This window comes from Natator depressus, chromosome 27, assembly GCF_965152275.1.
Source record: "Natator depressus isolate rNatDep1 chromosome 27, rNatDep2.hap1, whole genome shotgun sequence".
In the NCBI taxonomy this organism is placed as follows: Eukaryota; Metazoa; Chordata; order Testudines; family Cheloniidae; genus Natator; species Natator depressus.
The window spans coordinates 1,393,505-1,408,079 of record NC_134260.1 but is presented as its reverse complement, the minus strand read 5'-3'; the positions used below and the strand labels follow the sequence as shown (position 1 = coordinate 1,408,079).

Here is a 14,575-nt window from a genome sequence, read left to right as displayed (position 1 = left end):
ATTTCAAAATAAAAATAATTTCAAAATGAAAAATCAATACCTACCATTCTGATAAGGTCAAAATAAAACATTTCAACCTTCTTGAAGTGTTGAGTTTGGATTTGTTTATTTTTTAACAAAACCTCAAAATCAAGGTGTTGCTGAGGCACCTGTCAACTTCAATGAAATGACATTTTCCAACAGAAAAATGTTTGACCAGCTCCACTGAACACTCATCTGTTAGGAACTAAATTATGTCACGTTCTGATGTGCTGAAGATATTCCAGGAAACAGGAAATCTATATAGGATGCTTCATCTTAAGTGTATAGCTGAATCTTTAGTTGTACAGGAGCAGCCAGCAGTAAGTGTCTGAAAAGGCATGTACTATTTTAAAAATGTCTCAGCATAACACTGCCTTTATGTTCTGCAGATGTGGAATATACTGACTGAAATTCCTCCTTTACTTCTATTGTACCCAGCATATGTGCACCTGGGGGGTGGCAGGCGATCAGTTTCTGTTAATAACCAAAGTGTGGTAATGAGATGAGGGTATATTTTATAGCTGATCTTAGGTTCCCAAAGTAAATCTCTCCTATCTGACTGTGCCTCTCTCTGCTGCCAGTCAGATTAGAGATAGCGGTGAGGATAGGTCCTTGCTTCAACTTAAATTTTGGCAGTTTAGCATATGAGGCATTTTACTCAGTTTAATGACGGAGTGAGGCTTATCTAGGCTCTTTGTGACCCCCTCCTGAATTTTACACAATAAAGTTTGATCATATTCCATTTTGATTTCTATATCAAAGTTTACAAGTGGGGGTAGGGGAAGAGAAATGATGTGATTCCTCATTCCCTATGCTTGCAGTCCCGTATTCCATCCATGGACTGCCTTGAAATGAAATGCCTTGTCCATGCTTCCGCTACGTATAGTAAGAGTTTTTTTCAGATGTGCTCTCTTGATCTTGCCTGCTTTGAAAGACTGCCCCTGTGTTACTGAAACATCTATACCCCTGTTCTCAAGGAGGCTCTCCAAAGCGGTTTACAGAACTACGTGGGGATCGCAGCGCATGCTATCTGTCCATCACAGCTGGATTAGGAACTGGATCCTTACTGTTTCGGAGGTCGTCTTCCCTGCTCCCAACCGATTCAAATGTCAATAGTAGATTAGACTGTTGGTCTGCCTTATTCCAGTATTCTGTCACTTTCCTCACCAGATTAGACCATTGGTATGGCTAGTCCAGTAGCATGCCTCTGGCTGTGACCAATGCCTGGGGCTTCAGGCAAAGGTAAACTGCCCACTGCTGTAATGGGAAGGGGGAGGACAGGGCATCCCCCTTCCTGATCCCCGTGGTGGTCATCTTATGCCCAGAAGCAAGTGAATCATAGTTTTCCTTGGAATAGCTGCAAATATTTAACAGTGCTGTGACTTTCAAGCACCAGGTATCAGAGTAGCAGCCGTGTTAGTCTGTATTCGCAAAAAGAAAAGGAGGACTTGTGGCACCTTAGAGACTAACCAATTTATTTGAGCATAAGCTTTCGTGAGCTACAGCTCACTTCATCGGATGCTGTAGCTCACGAAAGCTCATGCTCAAATAAATTGGTTAGTCTCTAAGGTGCCACAAGTCCTCTCTTTCTTTAAGCACCAGGTAAGCATCCTTTGGCTAGTTCTCTTTAGCATCATGACACTTAACGTCTCACTTTATAAAACAGTTGTCTTGTCTGTTCCGTTTGGTTTTGGTGCCATCTGACATTAAGTTCAAGCAGATAAAACTGATGGCTCTACCACAGATTCGACATGACATAAAAGCATTGCAACACTGTGGCAGCATTGTCTTCAACGTCTTCAGACGCAGGCATCCTGTGATGCCTCTAAGATGAACGCATGGTGGAGTTCTATATTTCTTGTAGCCACCATGATAGACTAAGTACCACTGTCTGAAACAGAAGTAGTTTAACAGTTCTTTAGACAGCAGGAAGAGCAAGCTACAGAGTGAACAAGTGACTTTTGTAGCTTATACATGAATAAAAGGAAAGAGCCTTGTGATAAAGGCATTGGCCTGGGAGCCAGCAGATTGGTGTTCCTGCTACTTGCTTTGCTATTGAATTGCTGTGTGACTTTGGGTAAGCCACTTAAACTCTCTGTGCCTACTCTATCTGTAATGAGAAACGGAATTAATTAATATTTGCGGCCTGCTTTGAAATTCTCTGATGGAAGGTACTGTATTTGTCCAAAGCGTACAATCATGCTATACTGTACCACGTATTCATATGGTGGAAGTCAATGTGCAATTACAGCTTTTAGCATGATGGTTCAACTCTAGATCGCTCCAAATCCACTTCCTATGGTGCTGAGATTACCTGCCTGATCAGGGGACATTTGGGAGCAAAGCTCAGATTGGAAACAGTTTCTTTGCTGCTTTCAAAGACAGAAAGGAATTACACAGCTTCAGGTGTTGCTTGGCTCCAGGTAGAAAATCTCACACCATGCAGAAGGACCAATTAGGGTCACTTTGAACCCAGCTGACCTGACTTGGCATTAAAATGCCTGAAAGGACCCACTCTGCGCTTCCACAATGGAAATATAGTTTCTGTGTATGAGTTTTCCTTTATTCAGATATAGTTTCCTTTTATTATTCTCACATCCATTTCTCAGCTTTCACTCACATTAACACCAAGTGTCAGCTAATATTGTTTTATGGAGCAAGGCACTAAAATGCAAGTACTTATCTCTAAAATCCAGTAACTTTTTGTTAAAACATCCTGTTTCTCTCTCTCTCTCTGTGAAAGCTCAAAGCAGCATTTCACAAGGCAGATTTTGAAAGCTCTGTGTGGTTTAGGACGTCACCATAACCCTGTGTGTGAACGTGTATTCAGCCTTGTGCGTGCTTTCAGAGTAGGCAAAACGTTACGTATACAATATTAGTCAAAAACAAATGTGGCCACCTAGTTGCATTTAAAGAGTGAGTGGAGAGAAGTGGTTTGGACCAGAAAAATGAATTCTGTTGTTCCACTCTTATCTATGGCTTCTTACTACTTATATTTATAACTAAACAGAGCAAGGGAGAAGTTTAGAATGATACAAAACCCAATGTCAGACAGGATGTTGGTGGCTTGGTTTGGATGATATTGAAACAAGAAACTACAGCTTTCACAGGTTGAGATCCTCCCCTTATTCTGACTGGCAAGTTTGCATAAAAGAAGACATAAAGTTATCTATCAAGGTAGTTGGCTGCCAGTCAGTCACATCCTTTAGCCTCCTGTGGGCTGGTAAGCCTTATTGTACTACCCAGTGTATTTTAATTAGAGCTGGGTGAAGAAAAGTATTCAAGGATTTCACTCTTCTGAAGTTTGGTTTCATTCTGATTTGGAATGAAATCCAAAAAAATTGAAATGTCTGTGGGGGGATGTAGCCCCAGCTCTGGGGCAGTCCACCTGGTGGGCTGCTGCAGACCCTGGAAGTCCTGGCATCCCCAGGAGCCAAGCTGGTGAGAAATTACCTATAAGTGAGAAATTAATGGGACATATAACCTTTCACTTCTTTGGTGCCTGTTGAAATCCCAGTCTAGGTGGTAGTGACCAAAAACTGCTAATTACCTGATGGCTGTGATTGTGAAATGAGTTGATTTCTCAGTCCAGTTCCACATGGACAAGGATCTGTGTCATAAAATCTACCATTACACTGGCCCCTAAATGTTACCTCCTTTGGCCGTCTCAACAAAGACACTAAGGACTGAATGGGCCATGGAGATGTGGGGAAAATTTTAAAATAATCTAAGTCTCATTGACTGTCAGAGCCACGTAGCTTTTGAAAATTTTACTCTTAACTACTTGTCCCTAGAAAGAACAGAGGGGAAAAATTTGCACCATTGTTAACTGAGCTGTGTACTTCTTTTGGGAATACACAAGAGCCCTTTAGACTACAGGGCTGTCAATCCCACACCTTTCACCAGAATTTAATATTCATAAAGGGGTATGTGTATGTGAGACTATTCATGCCCCTCAATGTCAACACAAAGGACTATATTTTACATAATCATCTAAAACAGATGAGGGGGCTGGAGATGCCATGTACTATAGATACATGGAAAAAAACAACTAAGTATCTGGGCCATTTTTGGTACATTTGAGGTGAGCTCAGAGTGTGCCTCTCCTGAGTTACCCTTTCTCTTCTCACTTAAGTATCGGGTTACATTAGAGATGAGCCATCACGTATTTTGATCTCAATAACACAGCATTATACATACATAACAAACTGCACATCAAGAAATCACAATCAGTGTCAAAAGACCACTAGTTCCCATGAGTTCCTTGTATCTGTTCAAATGGGTATGACACTGTTAAATTGTCACAGTCAGTGTCTTTGTGAATTTGTTTTTGTCACTGGAATTCCTTTTAGCCAGACTAGCCAATATTCTGTCTCTGAAGGTGCAAGAAATCCCACAGGAGTCATATGTGGGACTATTCCCTCCCCCCCCCCTTAAAAAAAAATCACATCTTAACCCTTATAGCTAGAGATTGACTTTAGCTCTGAGGCAGGATGTTTTATATCCCTTCCAAATTTTTTGTTAGCTTTAACTGTATTAACTCTGGATATTCTTGTTATCCATAAAATTGCCCAGTCCACCTTCGAATTTTGCTAAGTTTTTGACCTTAATGACATCCCATAACAGAGAGTTCCACCGTCTATTCGCATGCTGTTTGAAAAAAGTATTTTTGTTTCAATTTTGAATTTTCCACCTTTCAGTTTCACTATATTTATATTTGTTCCTTTGTTTTTGTGTTATGAGCCAGGGAGAACAGAAGCTCCCAGTCTACCTTCTCTAGACCATTTATTATTTATATACTTCAGCATGTCCTCTCTTATACGTACTTCTTTCTAAGGTATGCAATTCCAGTCTTTTCACTCTGTCTTCATATGGAAGCTTTTCCATGCCCTGAATCATTCTCATCACCATTCTCTGAACCCCCTCCAGTACTGCATGCCATATTGCAGATAAGGCTGCACTATTGACTTATACAACAGCATAATATTTTCCATATTATTCTCAATCCTATTCCTATTGTTTCCTAACATTTTGTTTGCTTTTTAATTGCAGCTGCACATTGAGCAGAGGTCTTAATTGAGCTGTCTACAGCCTTGACCAGGTCTCTTTCCTAAGTTGATGCAGTTATCTTAGAACCCTGTAAGGGGGACACCCACTGTTTACCATTCGCTATGATTAAAATTGGCCATTTATTCCTAGTTTTTGTTTCCCATCTCCTAGCCAGATTTTGATGCATGGCAATACTTTGCCCCTCTTCCCATGATTACTACAAGCCTCTTTTGTGGAAACTTGTCCAAGGACTCTTCAAAGTCTAAAATGTCAATCCCCTTGTCCTTTTCCTCTACTTTGCTAATACATTCAGAGAAGTCCGATTACTTAGTGAGGCAGTATTTTCCTTTGCAGAAATTGTACTGATTAGACCCTATCGTATCATGACCTTCTAGGTGTCTGAATATGCCACTTTCTAACTATGATTTCAACCAGTTTACCAGGTGTATATATAAGGCTTCATGGTCTGTAATTTTTTGGACCACCCCTGGAGCCTATTTTAAATACAGGTATGATATTTTATTTTCAAGTCCTCTGGTACAGTAGCTGTTTCTAATTATAGTGCATATTTTTGCTAGTAGCTCAGTGACCTCATACTTAATCTTCTTTAGAACTCTCGGATGGACCATCTGGGCCTGGTGACTTTTATTGCTTTTTAAATAGTCAGTTGTTCCAGAACCTCCTCTTCTGACCTCTCAAACTCTGCTAGCAGCTTATCTTTATTACCAGAAAAGAGCAGGTCTAGTGTAGGGCTCTCCCAACATTCTCTGTGGTGAAGACTTTTGTAAAGATGTCCTTTAGCTTCTCAGCAATGTCCTTATCTTCCTTTAATTGCTCCCTGCTGGTGATCCAGCAGGCCCAGGGCTTCTTTTGCAGGCTTCCTGTTTCTGATATACTTTAGCTATCTGCTCTTTGAAATCCGTCTTGGCTCTCCCAATTTCCCTCTTGCATGTCACCTGCTGTATTTCTGCTCTTATCTCCTTCCCTGGGGTTACATTTTTGAATTTTGAAGGAACTCTGATTTGAATAACCTCCCAACCTTGCTATTTAGTAAGCCAGACTGGCTCATTCCTTGCCTTCCAAGTTCTCTTTTTGTCCAGAGGTTTGCCAGCCTTCTAAGACTCTGGTTCCTTAGGCAGCATTCATGCCACATCTAAGGATTTTACTTCCTTTACTTTTGCCTTTGAGCCCTTTTCGACGAGCTCCCTCACTATATTGGACTCTCCTTCTCTGAAGTTCAGTGTCACTATCATGTTCTGACACCTTCCCTCTCCTCTAGATCATTGAACCTAATTATAGGTGTCAAGGAATTGCTTCTCTAAACTTTGTCCCATTGTGCTTTTTGATTAGCTTAAAGGCAGGTAGTTGAATTTTCCCCATTATTATTATTTTGTTAGACTTTGCTGCTTCTTGTATCTCTCTGAGCATTGTGCACTCGATTTCTTTCTCTGTCTGGAGGCCAGTAGAATGGTCCTACTCGGATATTTACATTCTTTCAGCTTGGAATTTGTATCCATATGGATTCAGCTGTGTGATCTTCTCCACTTAGAATTTTTATCTTGCTATATTCTATAGAATCTTTTAGACACCACACTGTTCCCCTGTCTCTGTGGCCTAGTCTGTCCTTCCTGTATAGTTTATAGCCAGGAATTACAATAGCTCGTTTATTTTTTGTTATTCCACCATGTTTCCATAATGCCTGTTATATCAAGAGCCTCATTCATGGCCAGGCATTCTAGTTCACCTATTTTTGCTTTTAAGCTTCTCACATTCATTTTATCATGTTCCTCTTTTTATTTAACTCAGTCTGACACTGCTGTTCACACAGAAATTTCATCTGATCTTTCCCTACCCCTCCTCTTGCTCAGTTTTGTTTCCTACCATTTATTGGATATCTTTGTATTATTAACATCGTTGACAGATATCTCTGTCCGATTTATGTGCTCTTTGGCTCATGTCTGTTTTCTCCCCAGCTCCTAGGTTAAACCCTCAGTCAAAACCTTAATTTCACATGCCAGCGATCTGGTTTCACTTTCATTAAAATGGAGCCCCATCCCTTCCATGTAGGCTCCCTCTTCCCCAAAATATTCCAAGGCGCCTAAGAAGTTTAAACCTCTTTTCTGTACACTATAGTCTCAACCACACATTGAGTTTAGAATCTGATCTTTAAATAAACATACAGCTACTACTCATATGTGCTTTCATCCAGAGAGCAATTGACTCTCTTTGCGATTAGTTTCTCTAATGAGCACAAGGCAATAGAGGCTAGTGCAAAGATGAAGGGAAGTAATCTGATAAAGGCACTTTGCATGCCATGATGGTTTGGAGCAGATGCAGGAGAAGTCACTGAATCCTGCAGAGTTCACTGAGCCATTAAATCCAAATAGAAATAAGAAAGCCCTCACACAACCAGCCGAGATCAGTAGCTGTCACTTGTACTGCCAAGATGTGACGAAAAAGAGTGTCTCTATCCAAAAATACTGTCTGCCATTATACAGTGTTTTCGCAAAACACCAAGACCTTCATCTGACTCCAAAGATAAAATTTATCTTGTGGTCTTCTTGCCAAGGCTGGAATGTTGCTGGTTTTGTTCCCTGTTGCCCATGAGAGCTCCCTTTCTTCCTTCACACTCCTGAAGGATTACTTCATGCCCAGATTTCAGGGAATTGCATTCCCCTCACATTCTCCAATAACCACATTGTTTTTATTCCCCAAAAGGTGAAAGATGCACAGCAGCAGCATCCTTCACTTCTTCCTCATCAGCAGTGTCTTCTCATGGCGAAGAAAATGCCATGGTATTACTTCCATCCACACTTGAGTTAAACCTCATGGTACACGGCCAAATCCGCCTTAACTAGCCACTCAAGGAGCTGGCTGAAAGCCAGAACTAATTCCATAAAGGTGGAGCAGAATTCTACTAGCAGTGTTTGGAGATATTTTAGGACAGACTTTTGTCACAGTGTGTGGGCTAGTAAGGGAGTCACGGTGTATAGAAAGGTTTCAGAGTAACAGCCGTGTTAGTCTGTATTCGCAAAAAGAAAAGGAGTACTTGTGGCACCTTAGAGGTTAATAAATTGGTTAGTCTCTAAGGTGCCACAAGTACTCCTTTTCTTTTTGGTGTATAGAAATTGTAGGATCTGAGGGAGAAACTGTCCAAGAGGCCTGTGGAATGGATAGTGACCCAGAGGAAGGTGCTTTGGAGCAATCTTTTCCTTGCAGATCAGTGCACAGTAATGATCAGCCTACTCATGGCTGTGAAATCTGCCACTTATCCTGCTCTCTGACCTCTGGGGTACATGGTTTCTGCAGGCACAAGCTGATCATGGATGGAGAGTGGTAGAAATGGAGAACAGTTGCAGGATGGATGTAAGGCAGAAAGTGGGTTCTGATGAAAGGCGTAGCTTTAAATCGGCTTTTGGGTTGCGCCAGCTTTACAGTTCCCCTTGAGAACACAAAGTAGAGGTTAATTCAGTTACCTAGAGCAGAGGATATTAGCTTTGAAGTCATTCTCACTAAGAAACTAGGTTTCAGTAATTATATGTGATATATTTGAGTCCAGGGCCTGACTTGAACCAAATGAAACAGAGACTATGGCATTAGCACCCATATAGTACTTTACAATTGTAAACTAATGTTTGAGCCCCAGATGAGTTCTGTGCTCTCTCACTGGCCAAAGATACAGAAGGATCCTGTGATTAAGGCACACAACTGGAGTCAAGAGGCCCGGGTTCAGTTTTTGACACTGCCACTGACTTGTGTGAGCTTGGGCAGGGTGCTTGACTTCTCTATGTTGCATCTGTTTTCCCCCCGGTGGAGTGGGATAGTTACAAGCACTTCCAAGTCCTTGGATAGCACAAGAGAACACAAGGGAATTTTATTAAGCACAGTTGTTTCTAAAACTTGTCTATGGTCTAGATGAATTATTTTTTTAAATAATTTTTTAAAATAATGAACAAATTCAGGAGCATTCCTCAATCACTGAAAATGCTGCCAACATGTAAGAACTGAAATGAGGATGGACTTTGAGAAAAGGTTATGACCTCACCTCTGTATTGCCAGACTGTAAATTTGAGCTTTACTAGTGTGAGTTCTCTTCCGTCTTACTGGAGCTTTTCATGTGTGAATTATTTTATTACTATGGAAGGCTGGGAGAAATGAAGCATGGGGCTTAGAGTTAGGCTTTCCTATTTGAAGGACTGACTAATCCATTAGCCAGAGAATGACTGTGGAAGTGAGAACTTTCTCTAGCCTGGATAACATCTGTGTCCTAGCTCACTCTGACCTGCCAAACACCAGCCACCGCAAAGGGTATTTTCATTAGGTGTTGCATTAGCCTGTGAAATCACATTGTCCACCCGTACGCACTAAAGTCTTACAGCGGATCTCCATTTCAGTCTCTCCTCTCTTTTTGAGAGCCTGCAGGAGACTGGGGAATAGTGGATTTACCTTCCCCCGTGCCCTAGTATGCAGTATTTAGATCAGTCAATAACATGCATGCTGATAAACTCGAGTTGTACCAATGGGCTCTGGAAGATGCTTTGGTTTTTTGGCTAAAGCAGACAGCTGTTTTCTGCCTTTCAAGTCATCTCCCCTTTCTGCCACTGCCATAACAGGTGTGATGCTGCTTTGATTGATGGAATGAAAATCAAGTTGACATTTCTTTCACCCTCTTCCTCGTCAGCATATTGACAGACGACTGGAGTATTATCTGAGAGCCTTGGTGCATTGGCACACTGACCTGTTCGTACTGCTTTAGGGGGATTCTCAGGGCTGCTTTGCCCAGCAGGGAGGCTGAGGATGGGGTTGGACAGTCCTTCTTTGGACTCACAAAAGCGGGTGCTTTGGCTGACTACTCCCGACACACGTCTCCTGGAAAAGCCTGCAGTCTCTTCTGACCATACAATACCAGCCAAAGTACTGAGGATTCGTGATCATCACCAGGAGGTTATATTGATCTGAAAGCATTTGTATGAAGCCAGTTGGAAAGGCTGGAAACACTATTTCATGGGGACTGCTATTGTAGGGAGCGGAGCAGATTGGATCCCTGGGAGGGAAAAATTTACTGGGCTGCAAAAAAAACCCAAAACCAGCTGCTTCGAGCGCTCCACAGGAATCTGTCTCGAGTATGCTTCTCTGGTTTCTCTCATCCAAGCAGAGCAACATGTTGTATGAACAACTGTTAGTTTAGCCTCACGGTACCCCTCTGAGATAGGTGTCATTATCCCCATTTTCCATAGGGGAAACTGAGGCACGGGACGGCTAAGTCTCTTTCTGAAGGTCATGCAGGAATTCTGATGGAGCTTGGAATAGAACCCAGGTCTTCTGACTCTCAGGCCTGGAGACCTGTTCACAAAATCATCCTTCCTTTCCCATGGAGAGGAGGGCTAATGAGAGTCCTTCTACCCCATTTGGGGTGGGTTGCTCCTCCATGAGGGTCCACAGAGTTAGAGGCCAAGGTATCTGATAGCTGTTAATAGCCTGTCTTACCCTACTGGTTTGAGGAATACGGCTGAGGAGAATGAAAGTCAGGAGCCCTTCTCCTTTTCTACAACTGCTTCCTGTTAAACCCACCTTCCCCGTGCATGTTGGCGAGAGTCTGTTGGAACCTCTGATTGGCTTTTCCCTGTGTACAGCTAGTTCTGCTAAGCCATGGTAAAAATAGCAGATTAAGTAGGGACTTCAGCTGCTTCTCACTGAGTCACGACTAAATAAGTATTAAATACCCGTTTGCGTGCTGCTTCCAGTTGTCCTGCTAATGCGACTCCCCTAAATAGAATGACTATATATTTTTTTAAAAAGTCATTCACATGTTAATCACATGGGTGCGCTCTAACTCATGCGGTTCCTGGGACAAGGTGCTCTTTTAGGTGCACTGGGGAAATCTTCTTTGAACAGAAGTTGTGGCAGCAAAGGGGTTAATAGCCTAGGTTAGGACTTTTTAGTCTAGCAGACAAAGGCCTAACAATTGCCAATGGCTAGAAACAAGGCAGAAGGTTTTAACTGAGGATTAGTAACCATTGAAACCACTTCTCAAGGGTTTGGTGGATTCTCTGTCACTAGAAGTCTTTAAATGAAGATTGGACACTCTGACTCAAACAGAATCACTGCAGGAATCACGAGGTGAAATTCTCTGGGCTGCGTTTACTGGAGGTCAGACCAATCAGTTTCTTAGATTCATAGGTTTTAAGGCCAAAAGTGACATGTGCAATGATGTCACACAGAATGAATCCAGATCTCTCATCCTTCAGGATCTCAGGCAGTGCCCTGTTTGATGTATCATTTGTCCGGTGCATGGGTGGGTGCTCAGTGTATAAAGGCAGGATTCAGTGATGATCAATTCTAGTCATTTGACATGTTAATATCTCTGATTTTTTAAAAAACTTGTACTTGTTTTTTCTATTTTCTCCCAAACTGTACTTCAATAAAAAAGTGACACGCTCAGGGGAACTAATGGACAATCCTTGCAGGCAACCTCCCCTGCAACCCACTCAGTATCGGCTCCCCAAGGCCCTGTCTCAAGCAGAGCCCCTTGGTGTGCTCCTGGCACAGACTGTGGAGGCTGATAACTAGATGCTGGCTGTGGGCAGGGGCCAGAACCACCCCTTCCTGGAATTCTGTCCCTCTGCAGTCTTTGCCAGGAGCAGACCAAGGGGCTCTGCTTGTGTCAGGGCTTCGGGGAGTCTTTTTAAACCCTTCAAATCAATTGGAAAACTTGCCTGGTTGGGAATAGGAGCAACTGGTTTTTAAGGCTGATATTCCGGGGTCTTTTTAGGGCCAGCTCCTTCCGACACCTTCATCCACTTCCCCCACTTGGGCGATGGCTGAGGGGACAGGAAGAATTGCTGCAGCTGCCCTTCTTGCTCCTGCACGTTCCAGCCAGAGCCATGCGGTGCAGTGCTCCATGGCACAGAGGGCTCCACAGGCTGGAGCTCCTCAGGCACAGCGCCGGGCAGCCTTGAGGCACAAGCATGCTCGGTCCCCCTGCCGCCCTGCGAAGGAGGAGGGCAGCATCCTTGGCCACTGAGAGGGCCCGGTCCTCGCCGAACTGCTGGGTCAGGCACACAACTCTCCCCTCCGTACTGGGGACAGGAGTGGAGAAAGCGAAGAGATGTCTTCCTTAAGATCAGCCCAGGAAGAATTACAAAAGCCCTCCTTTGGTTTTAACTCCTCCTTTCGAGGCTGTCTGTCCTACAGAGAGCAGCAAAGAGATTGCAAACCTGGAAGAGGTAGGTGGTCTGATTTCAGCAAGCCCTGGAACTACAGATAGGGCTCTTCTGGAAGGCTTTCCAGCCAGAGGTCCCCACTTGATATCAGATGTCCTACATCCAAAACAATCTCCCAACATAGGGAGGCTTCCAAGATTCTCTGGTGTGTGGGCGAGCTCACCACTTCACACCACTGGGTATTGAAGACAGTGAAAGAGGGTAGGTCCTGATCAGCATAGAGAAGAGTCATCATTAGCCATATCAGCACCTTCCCCATCTGGGAGCGATCCTAGACATTGGTCAGGTCAAGGACTTCATTTCAGAGGACAGAAAGCAACAAGTCTTTTTGGGTGATTCATCAGGAATTCTCCCTTCAGGCCTTAACTCAGCTCCTGGGCAAGCAGGACACTCTGCAATGGGCCCACATCCATGAGGTCCCTCCCAAAGCTTCTCCTTTCCCACCAGAAGGAAATTTCATCCAACCAGGATATATGGGTTAGTGCTCAAAACTGGTTCAGACCTCCCTCAAGTGGCGGCCTTGCCCCCCAAAGTTCCAGTGAGGTTCTCTAATGTCAGAATCAGAGAGGACACCAGTCTCCAGGGCTGGGGGCTGACTCCAGCTCCAACCTAGCCCAGAGTCTGGGTGGGGGAGGGAGAAAGCAAAGAATGTATAAATTTAGCTGGGGCTGTGTGCCATCAGGCTAGCTCGTCACTCTCACCAAGCCGCCTGTAACTACCATGTCCCAGCCAGGCCACCATCAGTGCCACGGCCAGGGCATGACAACCAGCAGTGGGGGCAGCGCACCCACGCTCCGCAAAGAAGTGACTCCTGACATGGGTGGAGCAGCAGAGCCACCCACCTCAAGGGAAGCAGGTGAGCAGACTGTCACTTTGAAAAATGTCATGGGATCCAGACTCTGTTCCCCCACGTCCCTCCAAACATGCAGCTTTCTCATTCTGGGCTTTTTGCCCCACAAGCCGTCTGAAAGGTTCTTCGCGGAGACGAGATCCCAGAGCACAAGCCTGAGTTGCAGCAAACCTCTGCTGGTTGTATGGCTCCCATGGTCTCCAAGAAGCCTCTACACTCATTTGGCCCCACTGGAGAAGCACAGTGAGAAAGAGGTGGTGAAGCCAGAGCCCCAGTCTCAGAGTAGCAAGGCCAATGGGGGCTGTCCCCTGCAAAAAAATAAATGGAGGCACAGCATATCCTGTGGGTCTGTGCATCGAGCAACGGGGATAAAAGCATTGCAGGGGCCTGTGAGACCTCAGGCAGATCCACCACTCTCCAAGGGGATCAGGCACCTTGCACGGGAGAAGCACTGAGTTCCTGTAAGGCAGCGATGTGGGCCTTGAGCCACACATGGACAAAGCATGGGAGGAGCAACACCAGGGCGTTGCAGAATGTGCTGCATTAACAGCAGGCAGGGTCTCCTCCTTTTGGATGTGGTTGGGATTCTCCTCCCACACGTACAGACTGCTTTGTATATCCCACAGCTCTGACCACCCGGCACAGAGGGGACGGGAGAGAGAACTTGGTCTTCATGCCCAACAGTCTGTCCTCCCTGTCCAGGGAGCATTTTTTGCGTTGGAGTCTTAATACTTGCTTCTGTACTGAATGGTCTTTTACATCAATGCAGAGTTTAGAATTAAAAAGCTGGGAGAGTTCTTGTATCCCCAACATTCTGTGACAAGTATCTCTACTCGGTGGTTGCATGCTCACCTTTCTGGGTAAAACATTGTCAGCTTTGGAAGCTAGTGATCTGGTGATATCCAGGAGCGGGTGGTCTGGGCTCCTGCATGGCTTATGGGGCAGAGAATGCTGGCGAATTCCAGGAAGGGCTGGTTCTGGTGCCTAAATGCAGCCAAAATCTATTGGTCTGCCTCCATGCCCCGGGAAGAAGGGGCACACCTCACATGTTGGACATGCAGAGTACCAGAAAGAAAACTCACAGGCGGTAATAATCCCTTGGTTTTCTAGTGCCTTTATCCATAGATCTCAAAGCACTTTATGAATGAGGTTCATATCATTATTCCTGTTTTACAGATAGGGAAACTGAGGCATGGAGCAGTGAAGTGACTTGTCCAAGGTCATTGGCAGGCCAGTGACAAAGCCAGGAATAGACCCCAAGTCGCCTGAGTCATTGCCCTGTGCTCTAACCAGTATGCCATAATTTTCCTATCTCTGGTTCATTCTTGGCCTCTCTGCTAAATCCCGCAACAAAGGGGATACTGATAGTGCTGGTGATTTTTGTACTGCAGACTCTTGTCTGGACTGGACTGAGACCAGCTCAGCATGATCC

The 14,575-nt window shown here is 44.2% G+C and overlaps 1 protein-coding gene across 1 annotated transcript in view; it reads left to right on the top strand.

The window, feature by feature from the left end:
* MYO1D (myosin ID) overlaps positions 1 to 14,575 on the top strand; it is a 339,856-nt gene that overhangs the window by 321,763 nt on the left and 3,518 nt on the right. The window lies entirely within an intron of this gene.